This window comes from Periplaneta americana, chromosome 9, assembly GCF_040183065.1.
Source record: "Periplaneta americana isolate PAMFEO1 chromosome 9, P.americana_PAMFEO1_priV1, whole genome shotgun sequence".
Classification (NCBI taxonomy): Eukaryota; Metazoa; Arthropoda; class Insecta; order Blattodea; family Blattidae; genus Periplaneta; species Periplaneta americana.
In genome coordinates, this window is record NC_091125.1 from 113,474,572 (window position 1) to 113,489,403 (window position 14,832).

Sequence of the window (14,832 nt, forward strand, 5' to 3'; positions counted from 1 at the left end):
GTATTGCATTACAAACCAAAACTGCCCTTCGGAATTAAAAGAGACTTACTGAAGTCGGCAGGGGTATCCTTTTCTCTTGCTACCCTTCCATTGTCAAAATATTTTTGCTCTTCCCTGCGTCCGTGACGTAAAAATATGTTCCCTCCCTTTTTTTTAGTAGAATTTATAACTGATGTTTGTAGTTAGACGTTGCGGCTGTTTCCGAAGGGTTAAAACTTTTTCATGTCCCATTTGTAGGGTGTTCATGTCAAAATTAGCTTTGGGCTGTAAATTTAATACGTCCGGATTAAAGGAAACTGGAGTTCAGCGGTTCGGTCCAAAGTACCGGCTTGAGTAATGGTTCCTGAAGTGTGTACAACGACAGTTTCAAAGTGTGTTACAAAAATTTATTACTGCTCTAAATGAAGTCGAGTAACACTGAACTTATGTTGTTATGGGGGGCCTTTATGATCAAAGCCTCTGTCATATGTCACACATCATAAGTCATAATGTACCCATCGTTTGAGGTATAGGGGAGACCCGGGCAAAACGAATAACCCGGGCAAAGAGAATAATGCCTATTTCTTAGAAACGCCAATAGATGGCGCTTTCTGCTATGTTGGGGAAGAAGCCCAACCTGATTTTGCTGCTGGAACTGACTTGTCGTCATTATAGCTAGTGACAGAAGAAGTCAGCGTGCGTTTGAAGAAAATTGACTGTTTTCTTAAAATATTTCAAGATAAGAGAAACATATGTACAACATACAATACTGCAGAAAGTCTTTGTTATGTGATAGTAATATATAGGCGATACGATTACTTCTAAAGTGCCGTACTTACGAAGAAGATTATTGACGTTTGTGTTTGTATAATTTTAAATGAAAAACGAAATGGCGTCTGCGGGCAAAGTGAATAGGGCAAAGTGGATAACTTATCCGCTTTGCCCTGCCACCTTTATTTGACTATATAAGTATTAGCTGTATTTTTTAATGTATTTTTCTGTTGTAATAACGCGTGTTAGATCATTGTACATATTGGAGGCATTAAGTCACACTAATTAAATTATAAATCAGCAACACCGATCTTAATTTTTACTTACAAAATTCGTAATGTGTTTTCAGATGGTTTAATTTTTCAAGAGGAAGATGGAACAAGCCAAATGGTCTGAAGAAGTCATGAAGAACTTGAAGAAATAAAATATTTTTTTTAGTAAGTTATTTTACGACGCTTTATCAACAGCTTAGGTTATTTAGCGTCTGAATGAGATGAAGGTGATAATGCCGGTGAAATGAGTCCGGGGTCCAGCACCGAAAGTTACCCAGCATTTGCTCATAGTGGGTTGAGGGAAAACCCCGGAAAAAACCTCAACCAGGTAACCTGCCCCAACCGGGAATCGAACCCGGGTCACCTGGTTTCGCGGCCAGACGCGCTAACCGTTACTCCACAGGTGTGGACTCCAATCAATGGTTCTGCTATCTGGCCATACAACCATAATGTGTGTGTTGATGAAGATTTTGCTCCAGATGAACTTACAGATCGCCCACTTGAGACAGAAATCAGCGAAACGACAGCTGGTTTCAGATTTAACAAATTCTGCGGTGCCAGCTTCTACAGCGGCTGAAGAAACAGTTAATGCTCACTCAGAATCAACTACCTCTGTGATGTCTTCATCTTCTTGAATACATTAATACACTCAGATTTTCAGTTCCGGTTACACCAAAATCCTCAACATCGTCAGCAAGAGAACCCAAGTCAGTTCTTTTGATTTAGACCAGTGCCAAAAGTGGATGCTCGAAAGATACGAGGTAAACTTTGTATTGTATATATTTGTATAGTTTTGGCCGATGAATTGTATATGCTTTAAATTGAATAGTAATCTATATAGCTCTACTGATAAATTGTTTGTGTTTGTAATTTGAAGTAGTTTGCATGATATGTATTATCAATTTCTGTATATCACAACTAGTTGAATTGTTTATGCCTTAAATTTAATTAACTTGTTTTGTATTATACATATAGCTCAACTTATGAATGATCGTTTGCGTTTGTAAATTTAATAATCTGATTGGCTATGTATTGTATACTTTTAGTAGAGCCATCGATGTAGCTCAGTCGGCAGACTCGCTGGGCTGCTGATCCGGAGCTGCGTTCGGGCTTGTGTTGGATCCCCCTTTGGTCTTTGGTTTCTTCTGAGGTTTTCCCCAGCCGTGGGACTGAAGCCGGATGGTCTATGGCAAGTCTATGGCGAATCCTTGGCATCAACCCCTTTGATTTGATTACCCCCCTTTGATTTGATTACCTGGTTGGGTTTTTCCGATGTTTCCCCCACCAAAAGGCAAATGCCGGGTAATATTTTGGCGAATCCTCGGACCTCATCTCATCTCACTACATCTCGCCAAAATGTAAAAAAAAAAAATAAAATAAAATAAAATAAAGTAAAAAAAAATGTAAAAAATTGCACAAAATTGTAAAAATTGTAGAAAATTGCTAAATTGTAAAACTATAAAAATTTGTAAAAATTGTGATTGTAATATTGTAAAATGTTGACTTGTTCCACATCTTAAAGCTTCATTGCTCATGTAAGATCTATGGAATAAAATAAATGAATGAATGAATGAATGAATGAATGAATGAATGAATGAATGAAACGAAAAAAATGTCAGTGCTCTGAAACTTTTACATTTATACCGATTAAAAACGTTGAAAGACAAGTAGCCTAACTTATGGGCAGGAGGAAAAGCAGAAGAAGTCCAAGTCTTCAGTGCCAGTGAAACGTCGACTTGTTCAAATTTGTATTTTGTACTAATCTAACGTCCTGTAAAGAGCTGTAATAACATTTCTCATCGTCTCATATGACTCATTAACATCGTGTTTATGTGTTGATTTAATTTTATTATCAGTGAATAAAATTAAATAGAAATGTGAAAATATTATAGGGATATTCACTTTGCCCGGGTTAATTATTCGCTTTGCTCGGGTACCCGGGCAAAGCGAATAATTAACGACATTTTCTTTCTCAAATCATATCACTGTCCGTAGGTATGGCAAACGAATTGCTGTTTTTTAGACATGTGGACAACATGTGTCACAACCAATGTCACGAAGGTTTTATTTCGGGAGCACCAAAATACAGCCAGTGGCATTGTTTATTCTTAGCTTATCTGCTTCGCCCGGGTTTCCCCTAGCTTCCACATTTCACAGAAATCATGATCATGAACTTTTGAGTTCCAGGCGTGCCTAGAGTATGGACGTTTAGTTGGCAGCTTGGTGACATGCCCATCCTATGTCACGGAATCATACTCCTATTATCTGTTAGTTGAGAAAGAATCTATACATGTAGGTCTACTTATTTCATTGTCAATTTCTGGATTTAGACCAGTAGAAGTACAAATACGATATAGAGTTTAAATGAAATGAATCTACAGTTCAAAGGAGAATAAAATACTCATTTTTAGTGAAATTCGTTAAATATTTTTACAAGAAAGGGTAGCTGTAATTATGTAACTTACTGTATTATAAGTAGGTAAATTAGGCGATTTCACATTATTTATTTATTTATTTATTTATTTATTTATTAGTTACTTACTTACTTATTTGGTTATTTATTTATTTATTTATTTATTTATTTATTTATTTATTTATTTAATCAATCTTCGTTCACGTCATGGCGGATTAGATGTGTTCCAGTTCTTAATCTGCCATCACACTCTATACAAATATTACAAAAACTAGTACATATTGAACCTATAAGTATCCTCTATACACCAGAATAATAATAATAATAATAATAATAATAATAATAATAGTAATAATAATAATAATAATAATAATAATAATAGCTCTTGTATTTAAAAACTCTTACTTTAACTTTTTTATTTCTGTCCTCAATCTCTTAAAAATTATTCTGTTAACTTCATTTACTACTCTTCGTAGTTTCCTATCGTGTCCGTCTACTCAACATTTATAATTCCATATTCGTTAGAGCTTTTACTTTCTCTTCCCATCTAATTTTAACTCTAAAAAGAAATTTTCCTAATTTATGCAGATTGCTGGCGTTTAGGGGACCATTCATTTTTTTATAAGCTACTATAGCGTTTATTTGTAGAAATTTTTTATCCACCCAATCATTTCTCAAATCGTTCGTTGCCTGACACTTTAACGCTATATACATTGCGTCTTCCGTATTTATCTTTCTCTACGTTCCCTCTCTTATTCTTGAGTCTCCAGATACCTAACCTCCACCGTGCCATTCCTGTTCTCTCTTCCCTTGAACTTAGTCTAATATATTCTTCCTGTTCCCAAAACTGTTTAACCTCCCTATAATATTTTAGTGATCCTAGGTCTTCAATATTACTAAAAATATATTGTCTCGAAATTTCGTTTGCCCTTTCTTTTACTATTCCTCCAATAGTTTTCGTCTTTATAGACCCTAGTTCTCTCCATAGCCAATTTAGAGATTTCATATAATACATAATTTTCCCTTTAGTGCACTAAAAAGCACAAAAATTAAATTTAAATGTTGTAAAGAAGGATTACAACGTGACAACCCTTATTATCAATGAAGATACACCAATACTGGTGCCAATATAATTGATATTGTGGGTAATAAATGGCATAGGCAAGCAATGCATAATTACTCGTATTTCAGTGATACAAAGTGTCTCAGAAGTGATGGTAATAAATGTAAAGATGAAACGTGCACACTATATAGGCAAAAAAAGTCTTGATCGGACGAAATGATGTTAATGGATTATATATAAACAGGAGAACCCTGAGAAGAATCTCAACTGTTACCTTGTTCACCACAGGTAGGCCTAACACTCTGAATTTCTCAATGAAAAATTCGAAAAATTCTGGGTCTCACCGGGACTCGAACTCAGACCGCCCGCCAGACAGGCAGATGATCTCGACCAAGCGGTTACTGCAGGGAACCGTTCATTTTCTTTAACTGAGTCTTTAATCATTACCGTATATTGTACCCTTTTACTGTACGTAAAAATCGATCGACCTACATTAAGCTTGTACTCGTATGTGATGAATTATCTTCAAATAATGAATGAAAAACAAACAAGCATTTGTTAGATTGGAAAGATCGACGAATACAGAGAAGTTCGACATAGCGCCGGAATTTACTGCAAGTTCAGAAACTGTCACGGTGCGAAGTAATGACGACCTGTCTGTTAAGGTTTGCTTACCGAGCGAAGAAGCTCCGCTGCTCTGAATTCCCAGGAGTTTCGAGGCGGAGACAAAGTTGTATCGAGCTGGGTGAGAAACTTGCTGCTAATGAAATCATAGAGGAGAATAATTATAAGACAAGATCAAGCTTTCACCGTACTTTTCTTTTATGTTTAATCTTTTCCACATTTTTTAAAGCGTAAATGAACAGAACACATATTTGAGAACAGTAGACTCAACTTTGTTGAGAGCTTAGAAGTAATATCTTCCATTTGCTACTCTACGAGACGAGAATAGAATCCCATTCCTTGTTCATGAATGGATATTTCAATTGTACTGTATCTATTCCTGTTATTGTTGTTGCTTATATCTGGTTTCTGTCCTAAACCAAATACATAACAGTTATGATACAAGTGTTGAAAATGGCTTCAATTTTGTGAGTGTAACAAATCCTACGAACAAAATAAAATCATATATGTGTCGTACCGGTACGCTATTTTTAGACAGCTGTTCGTCCGTCCTAGTAGGCCTATAGAGAAAATACCCAAGACTTCTCCACTGCTGTATTCCCATTCATTGTAATAGTGAAACTTCATCACATTAAAAGCAGGTGGTGATAGAGCATTCGACTGCATTCGTTAGAGAGGTTTCGATTCAAACTCGCGTGTCTCTTAATTTTGTATAATCGCATTTAATTCTTATTATATTATCAATAAAATAGTTGTTGAAGTAGTTTATTCGATCTAAGTTATGTGCGTTTGTTAACTAAAAACAGTCATTTTTTTAAAGTTAGGCTTGGTATTGTTTGTAATTCTTCATTTATCGTGTGATATCTGGTAGGAAACAATTGACAAACCTTTGAAAGTCTGTGTTAAAAGTACTTTTCGCACGCTATCGTTTAATAGTAAATGCTAATACGCTTGTCTTGCGTTAGAAGATCTACTTTTAGGAATAACTGTCTAAAAAAATATTTTATTCAGTCCATTCTATTTACCAGTGTTGTTTTTGTTCTTCTTCTTCTACAGGCGTTACAATATCTCTGTTTCATATTTGTACCAACCTAGAGTCTCTTACATTACGAACTTCTCTGACCATGTGGTTAGCACGATGCATAGCCACCGCAGAGACGTCACAAGGCAAGTACAAGGCAAGAGGCAAACACCCAGTCCCGTGAATTGGGAATAAATCTTCTCTCACGGACCACTTGGTTAGAAAACGCATGTGCTATACATTAAGACATAGCGACGGACTTATCAAAGGTGTTAGATTATTCAGAAGTTCTGCTTTCGTTGTAAATTCTATAGTTTAATATACAAGAAGGTTCTTTGTGTTTTCTTCTTCTTCTTCTTCTTCTTCTTCTTCTTCGTTTCAACAACCTTATTTAGGCCAAGAACGCCCCAATGATTCTCCTCCACTGACTTCTATCCTGTGCTTTCCTTTTCCATTCGTTTACTTGAAAGGGTCTTGAGGTCTCTTTCGACGTCGTCAAGCAATTATCGTAGTTGAGATTTCTCATCTGACCAACCATTTGGAAATAAGTTAAGAGGTAAATAGGAAGAAAAAAGAAGTAGTGAAATAAGCCTAAATAATTTTTCAAATGCTTATCAGTTGTTGTAGGAGAGGCTTTAAATGGTTGCATTATCGATTTTCATGTAAAAGAGGAGCGGAAAATTGTTAAAATATGAAAGAAAGATGTACAACTGCTTTCAATCACCTTTATTTTTAGTAGCTGTACGCCTACACTCAAGGGAAATTTGTACTTACATTTCAATCTCTATTTTAGTCCTGGTGTATTTATTTGTAGTCTTTCTGGCTGACAGTATAACGCTGTCAATTAATAAATGCCTACCATTTCTTTAGATTCCACGCACGACATTGTTCTGTCAGATGCAATTGATTTATTTGATGAAGAGTGAGAGAAGTCATTACGCTTCCTTAGCTGCATTCCTCAGCAAACACCATTTGTCTTCTGCTTACTAGTATGCTATATGTTAACGAGATTATCATGGCATCCGAATGCAATCAGTTGAAACTGAATTTGGAATTTACTATTGTTTCACAGGATTACTAAAAGCACAAGTTAATATATTAATTCATTTTACTGACAACTTGTGCTTTAGATTCTGAGGATGCTATGTATAGACATCTCGCTAGCACGCGCTCCGAGCGTGCTAAACTATCCCCGGCTATCGACTGATTACTTGTACGGGAATCATATATCATATCATATCATATCATATCATATCATATATCATATCATATCATACCATACCATACCATATCATATCATATCGCTAACACTGGTTTATGAATACGAAAAACGTTAGTTCGCTGATCATCCACCGGAAGCGCTAAGAATGTCTATATGGCCCTGAGTGTTTAAGCAATGCTTTAGAAGAAATCATCTCTGGCTTGGCTTTTCGAGAGTCGGATCCTGAACGGATACATACAGTACAGTTAAGCTTCCAGTGTCTCATTGTGAGCGATAATTGACCAAGTCCGACAGATGAGCTGAGTGGCGCTCGTGAATCCGATGCTGACAGGTTGTCATTGTACCTCAGCTCTGACAGAATCGAGGTCTCATTCTCAGACGACTAGCCGATAACCCCCAGGACCCGGAACTCCAAAGTCTTCCTGTATTTGCGTCGGAATTCCGTGCTATCCTCAAGACTTTATCCCAGCCAATATTTACCTATGTAAATGATAAACGAAATCAGAGGGAGGTAGAGAGTGTTGGCGGAATGAAACAGGACTTTGATCTAAGCCCCTTTCTGAACTTTTCTTCGACCTGTAGAAAATTTATGTTTGGAAAAATACCGGAATCTTTATAGGAAAGGGGAAGCAGGTCTGTACCCCATTTCTTTTAGGGCTCATCCCGGCATTTGTCTTAGCGCCTTAGGAAAACCACGGAAAAACCTTAGGCAGGATGAGTTGTCTCAATTTAAGAGATTAGCCAGTTGACTCTTAGGTGAAGTGACTATTGGTTTATGACTGGAAACAGGAAAACATTCATGCTTTAAAATTTAAATAAATTCGAACCCATGTAGCCTGACCAGACATAGGCCTAAGTGTGCTCTACGATTGATTCTTTAGAGCTTCAGACAGTGTGATCGACACTTGTGCGACCATCTTAATTGAAGCGTGAAGTTAAATTATTTAAAATCTTCTGTAAATGCTGTTTTGCTTTGGGATAACATTCATTAGCAGATACAAACATTATATTCATTAAGTGTTGCTCTTTTGTGCTCTGTGAAGTAGAACGAGAATATTTTTCAGAAGAAAATTCGCAAAAAATGTTCCGCAGTTTCAAAGAAAATAGCTTACAGCGTTCTACGCTGTTCAACCTGCACTTGCTATTCTGTAAAATAGTAGAGTCTACTTAAGCAAGAATTTGGTCTGGTATATTACATCTTTTATTTCATAATTAACAAAATTATTTACTACTTCTCCTAAGGTTAAAATTGTCTCTGCACTGGAATTCTTAATGCGAATCAAGCTCCTGTCCCTATCAACTCTTTTTATGACCTCGAGCGAGTTCTTTTAATGCGAATCGCTGCCTATTTGTAACATGGAATTTATTTTGTCGGCAATTCGGCTGTTTTAGCCAGGTTTCCACATTATTATTATTATTATTATTATTATTATTATTATTATTATTATTATTATTATTAGCCTATTATTATTATCACTGGGTTGTCCACACCTGTGGAGTAACGGTTAGCGCGTCTGGCCGCGAAACTAGGTGGCTCGGATTCGATTCCCGGTTGGAACGAGTTACCTGGTTGAGGTTTTTTCCGGGGTTTTCCCTCAACCCAATATGAGCAAATGCTGGGTAACTATCGGTGTTGGACCCCGGATTTATTTCACCGGGACATTATCACTTTCATCACATTTAGACGCTAAATAACCTAGGCTGTTGATAAAGCGACGTAAAATAACCTACTAAAAATTACTGGATTAATTGAGCGAGGTTGCTATATTGTTATGCATAATAATAAAATAATATATTTTTATTATTATTATTATTATTATTATTATTATTATTATTATTATTATTATTATTATTTTTACTGATACAGTATCAGTATGTGGAAATATTACACAAGGATCATAAAATAAATAATTATACTAATAAATATAGATCCAAGAATGTACATATTGATGATATGTGTGTTCCTTAGGGGTCTGTTTTGGGCCCTGTATTGTTTCTTTTATATGTAAACGATTTATCTATCTATCTATCTATCTATCTATCTATCTATCTATCTATCTATCTATCTATCTATCTATCTATCTATCTATCTATCTATCTATCTATCTATCTATCTATCTATCTATCTATCTATCCATCTATCTATCCATCCATCCATCCATCCATCCATCCATCCATCCATCCATCCATCCATCCATCCATCCACCCACCCACCCACCCACCCACCCACCCACCCACCCACCCACCTACCTACCTATCTATCTATCTATCTATCTATCTATCTATCTATCTATCTATCTATCTATCTATCTGTCTGTCTGGCTATTATTATTATTATTATTATTATTATTATTATTATTATTATTATTATTATTATTATTTATGAGCAAATGCCAATACAGGGTGCTAATTTATTTTGTTCATGAATCTCAAGTGCGAGAAGACATCAGCGCCTGTATGCTGCACAGCAGGGTTCTAACAGCTAATGCATCAAAGCTGAAAAATGAAACATTTAACCCTTTCGAGAGTATCCTCATGATCCACTACAAGTGCTGTTGAAGCAGATGCGTTACGAGCTCCCAGTATGTGGTCTTGCTTGCTGTAGTATTCCTCTTTTTATAGGCAATAGGAGACACGTTTTACGAGCTCCTTCCACGCTGTCGTCAGCATATTTGTGTACCGCACAACTAGATTAATGTTACAACAGCGTGCAGTTGTAATAGACTTCTGCAAAGCCTCTTCTTCATTTTCAAAATTGTCCGTTGGAGAATACAAAATTGGCAAAGGAGTGCTGCGTAGTTTTTGCCTTTGAATGAGTACAATTGGGCATGAAGTATTAAGTCTTGCACAGAACATAAATTTAATATCTAGTTGTCATAATATATCATAGGAAGCTAACAGCGGAAAGGATCGTTGGGAAATTAACAATCGAACAATGCAATGTAAGCTGTCCAACTGAATTCAATATGCATGTAAAAGTAAATTAAAACAGGGAGAAAAATATCCCTGTCATGAAAATGACACATAATTTTTATTATACCTTTATCGTTTCGTAACCGTTCAGTTATTTTACCATATTTTGAATGATATTCTCGTTTATAGCTGGATAAATTTTACTAAATTATCATAGGTAATAAGTTATCACCAGATGTTTTCATTTTATCGATAAATTAAAATCTCGCGTGATGTTTATAAATATATATTATTACGAAGATTTGGTCAATTTGTTATATAAACAATACTTTCACATATGCAGATCACATCATCATCACCAACCACAATTACAGCAACATAGACACAGACATGGAAATCCTACATTTTGAACGAAAATCAGGAAATAAATGTACCAGGGCAATACGAAATATACAGGCTAAAAAAACGCATCCACGACATATCTTTAATACACAATTAAATTTCAGAAAGCACACCCTATTTGACACAAGACTACCGATCATAAACGCACCACCACCGAGGTAACCAAGGAAGAATTCGGAAACAAGCAAGGGCTCCATAAAAAATCTGAAGATACCCAGATCAAGCCATAGGTAGTCATTAATTAAGGTAAAGTTTCAATTAACACAGGGAAGTGTTTGTATAACAAATCTGGCAAATATTTAGTGATAAAAGTGCACAATCAACATGTACGTTTATATACAGAGTGAGCAATAAGTATGGAATATTGTTAATAACTTCTTAAATTTTAATTTTAGAAACAAAAAAGTTTTATACAAAAGCTGTTGGAGATAAACCACATAATATAATACCAGTGTTCGAAAAAGTTATTCAGACATGTAGTATGTAGCAGGAAACTTTATTTTTTTAAATAGCACCCTATATTAAAATTTACATATTCCGAATCTCCATTAAATGTTATGTATGAATATGTTTCATGTCTTTTAACTATTTATTAAATTTGTTTCGTGGACTTCAAACTTGAGACAAATAAGTATGTAAAATAATGTTGAGTAGGCCATAAAACTAAACAAAACACTTGAGAACCATTCACAGCCAAACAATGTCCCAGTCTATCACGGTAACAGTCAATTGTCTTTCTTTCTCACAGTTACATGACTGATCTGTTCCATCTCATATCTACAATAGACTGTTTTTGTGTCAGATTGGGACGTTTTGCTGTGAATGGTTCTCATTTTGAGCACCTGTGGTAAAGTTTGATTAGTCATAGTGTTTTGTTTACTTTTATGGCTTACTCAACATGATTTTACGTATCTACTGAACGTATTGTGTCTCAACTTTGAAGTACACGAAACAAGTTTAATAAATAGTTAACATGAAATGGATGAATGGGTAAAATTTGTAAACATTCATACGTAAAATTAGTGGAGATTCGGAGTAGGTAAATTTTAACATAGGGTCCATTTAAAAAAAATTAAGTTTATTGCCACATCTGTATGCCTGAATAACTAACTTTTTTTTCGAATACTGGTATCATAAATTACTATATGGTTTATCTCCAATAACTTTTTTATAAAACTTTTATTTTTGTAAAATTAAAATTTAAGAAGTTATTAGCAATATTTCATACTTACTGTTCACCCTGTATTATTAACTTATTGCCATATAAACAAAATCAAGTACTTCTGAAATTGTCATGCTTATTTTACAAACAACAGAACAATATTAGAATTGATAGCTACATAAGATTAATTATTTTGTGCGAGATCGTGCGTATTTGCTTGCTTTCCGCACAAAACCAATACGCGGTAAGTGTGAAATACCACATTCAGTATTCCCAACGTAACACACATAACAATTTTCCTATTCTTACCGCTTAAGCGTCATATTCATTTTACTGCTTTAGGCTTTTAACATATTATTTTTAAAGACGTTCAGTATAGTAATAATTATAAATTGGAAACTTACCACTGCAATTTCACCTAAATTGCGCTGTTAATTATTGTTTTTAAATATTTTCAAAAATTAAGTAAACTCTACTACACCACAAAAGTTACTGCATTTGTAATGCAAGTAACATTAAGGAAGCCGTGAAAAAATCAACAAGATTCCAGACTCATCATAGACTGGGGGTGGGGGGAGACAGACGTATATCACGGCCTGCTGCAGTATAGTAAACACAGAAAACATTTTATAGGAACAATGTTGAAGATAGATATATTTGTTTTCCAAAGTTGCCGTAATTGAACAGAAACCAAGATGGAGATTTCATTGCAACTAATTAGAAATTCCTCTTTCAGGTATGTAATAAACGATCTTCGCACAAAATAATGTACGATACACGAGCGGTATGTTTGTTTTCATATTCTCGGAAATTAAAAAAGCTCAACTACGTTTCGCTTTTTCAGTCTTTTCCTCGAACATGAAAACGTCAACATACCGCTCTTGTAACGCATATTACTATTGTGTAAATGTATGTGAAAAATGCATTCCTTATCTACTTGAAACATATAATGAAGTCAGCTTGCTTTGCGGTTGTAAAGAATGTCTCTTGGCCACCGGCACAGCTTAGGTGATAGGCGAATTTGCCTGCTGACCCGAAGCTGAATTTGGGCGTGGGTTCGATTCCCGGTTGGCCTGATTACCAGGTTGAGTTTTTTTTTTAAGTTTTCCCCAACTGTGAAACGAATGTCAGATAATCCCATCGCGATTGCTCGGCCTCTTCTCGCAAAATACCATTTCATTATCACCAATTCAATTGACGCTAAACAATCTAGTAGTTTATACAGCGTAGTTAAATAACCGACTAAAATTCTGTCTCTTGCAGTCTAGAAATCGAAAGTGACCTACATTTTGTAAAATCGTTCATGCAAGCCTGAAGTTTTCTCTGCTGAAGTTTCCTGGTAGACGTAATTATTTAAATAACAATTTTCTGCTATAAAATCTTTTAAGAAAGTCACTACATGTAAATATCTTAGTATTAGTGTGTCCGAGATTGGAGAAATACAAACGGATGTTGAAAATAGAATCCAGAAAGCTAGAGGAGGTTTCATTTGAACTAAGAGACGATGGTGGTCTGGAATAGTGGACAAACGGGAAACATCGGAATCAAAAGATGTAAATGTGGGTGGATACGCCACATAAAAGCGATGAAGAAGCCTGCAAGATAGAAAAGCAAGACCAGAGAAGAAGAGGGAAATCTAGCTCTGTCTTGATGAAGATTGAAGGCCGTAGTTATAAATTATAATTATTGCAAAGGATCGGAATAGCTGAAAATGATTCGTGAACAACCTGTGCACCTGCTGGAACAATAGATTATATTATGATGATGATGATGATGATTATTATTATTATTATTATTATTATTATTATTATTATTAAACTATAACTTTATTGTAAGTACTGTAATTGAGCTGAAATGTTAAACGATTTACTCAATTCTTGGCAGAAAATTTTAAGTGAGGGAGAACACGGAGTCACGATCGTTTTGAAATGAGAAACGGGATAAATTTGTATCATGGTTTACTAGTCAGTTTATCAAGACGTTCATTGTAAGACATTAGTAGACAATTTATATATGTCTGGTTTTACTCAGTTTCCCAGTCAAACGTCTGGACAGTATCTAAATTATGACACTACCACTTTTTTCTTCCCTATTCCCAGCCACCATCTATTAAATTTAAGGCTATAAATGAACACTGAGGGTGGTCTTGGCTTGGCTTTTCGAGGGCAATCCGTTGGGCAATCATTGAGCCATTGTGCGCCCTATATACTGTATAGGCCTACGATGATGATTCGAAGTCCAACGGGTGGCTAGGGTCTCAATAGTGATTCCTATGGTGACAGGTGGTCCATCCTGTCTTAGCCCTAACTGATCCACATCCCATCTAGAGACCAGTACCTGATGAACGCCAGAGCCAGGAACTCCAAACACTTAAATTCTTTATCAACATGGGATACTTGTACTATCTCCAGGACTTAGCTGTAGTCTGCGGTATATTGCAGATGATAGATGAAAGTAGCGGGAGGTAGAAAGTTTTGATGGAATGAAGTAGAGAAACGGGAGCACCGTTTGCGATCCTCAAATTTCATCACGTCCAAGCTGGGGATCGAATCCGGGCATACTAGAGTTGAGACACAGACACGGTGAATGCACTCATAATTGAAGACCTAGCTTTCCAATGGGGCTATCCGCCAAAAACGAGTTTCTGAGTTGTTGATGAAAAATGCACTGCCAAACGCATATTGAGATGCCTTCAATATCATCTTTTGACGACAAATGAGTCACTTATGCCTACAGTTAATTTACGACAGAGCCAATTTAGTATGATATGTTCACACGGGTGAATAAAATGTAATTCAAAAAATTGGCACTTTGCCCCTTTGAAAAGATAGATCTTGAATTACGATTGCCAGAATTTATTTAAGACAATACTAGATATCCTACCTTGAGAACCACCTCGAATTTTCTTCCCTCCAAATAACAATGAAGGAGTGATATCTATTTATTTGCAATATGGTCATAATAAGAAATTGGTATTGGTTTCAATATAT